The sequence below is a fragment of the Gracilinanus agilis genome, chromosome 3, assembly GCF_016433145.1.
Source record: "Gracilinanus agilis isolate LMUSP501 chromosome 3, AgileGrace, whole genome shotgun sequence".
In the NCBI taxonomy this organism is placed as follows: Eukaryota; Metazoa; Chordata; class Mammalia; order Didelphimorphia; family Didelphidae; genus Gracilinanus; species Gracilinanus agilis.
Window position 1 is genome coordinate 308,954,991 of NC_058132.1, and position 1,500 is coordinate 308,956,490.

The 1,500-nt window shown below is 49.4% G+C and overlaps 1 non-coding gene across 1 annotated transcript; it reads right to left on the reverse strand.

Annotated features, from left to right (window-relative positions):
* Window positions 1-723: 723 nt before the first annotated feature.
* Window positions 724-794, reverse strand: TRNAG-GCC. The gene has a single exon. It is a non-coding gene; the product is annotated as a tRNA-Gly (tRNA).
* Window positions 795-1,500: the final 706 nt, after the last annotated feature.

Below are 1,500 nucleotides of genomic sequence, written 5' to 3' on the forward strand. Positions count from 1 at the left end.
TGTAATGTGATGGAAACCAGGAATGAATTTATGGATTCTAAGAATCAGGGGAAGGATGCAGCCAATTTCAGGTATGGGGAACAATATGCCATATAAAGGGATGGACATGGAAGATGGAATATCAAATTCTGGGCACATCTAGTTAGTGCAGTAGGACATAATCTGACCCTTTTCAGAAGTGAGAGGTCCCCAAGTGTACATCGCAAGTACTTTTCACACTTTTTTGAAATGTTGATTAGTCATGGTGATTTCCCCCTCTTCTTTTTTTTTTGTCTTTAGAGATACTATTTGTTATACAAGTTATTTTTATATGGCCTTTTGAGATGTCAGATACTTGAGAATCCAATATGGGTTATAGTGATATTTAAAAAAAAAAAAAAGGAACCGTTAAAAATTTATTTAAAATGTTAAAAAAAAAAAATGATACAACCTGGAAAGATAGGTTGAGACCAGGCTGAGGACTTTGAAATTTGTTCTCAAGTTAATAGGGAGTCAGTGAAGGCTTTTCATTTACTTATTTATTTATTTAAACCCTTACCTTCCACCTTAGAAACAATACTATGTTTTCGTTCTAAGGCAGAAAAGGGGTAAAGGTTGTGCAATTGGGGTCAAGTGACTTGCCCAGGCTCACTACACATAGGAATTGTCTTAGTTGAGATTTAGAATCCTCGTTTCTAGGAGGATCAATCCACTTAACTACCCAGCTGCCCCCAAAACGTCAGATGCATGGGCCGGGAATCGAACCCGGGCCTCCCGCGTGGCAGGCGAGAATTCTACCACTGAACCACCCATGCTTGCTCTTCCCTAAAGGTTTTTGAGAAGAGAAGGTGAGCATCTTGGGAACACTAGTTGGCAGCTAGAAGGAGGATAGATTGGAATGGAGAGAGACTAGTTCAACTTCCTTTATTTTAAGACGAGGAACCAGAAGTCCCTAGGGATGAAGTAACTTTTCCACACAGCCCACAGTAGGGTGGGTGGGACGAAGTAAGTGCTAATCCTCTCAGTAAAGAAGGGCTAAGCCTAGAGGAAGAAGGCGCTCCCAGAAACTTAGAGCGTGGGACCTGTCAGGTGCGTGTCTTCTTCGGGGATCGCCCTTTTAAACTGGAGCCCAGAACCCTTCCTACTCCAGGGGGAGGTGTTCCCGGGAGGCGCCATTACCCTTTTAAGGAGAGGCCCGGCCCCTGGGGCGGGACTTGGGGAACTCCTTAAAGGGGTCGGGGTAAGGAGGGGGAGGCACAGGTTCTCCCAGGGGGATTAACGTGCGCCCGCCGCCGGCTGGGGCCGCCATTTCTTGGAGTCCCGGAGAAGAAGCCGCCGCCCCCAGGCCGGCCAGGACCCCCGCCTGGAGCGGAGCTTGCTGCTCTGTGCTCGGACCTCCTTGCTCCCCGCCCCACCGCCTGCGCCGCCGCTTCTTTGGACTCTTCCGTCGCGGCCGCGGCCGCCGCCACCAGGTGAGCGAGAAGCCGGGGCCGCCAGCCCGGGACGCCGCTGGCGGCCCCC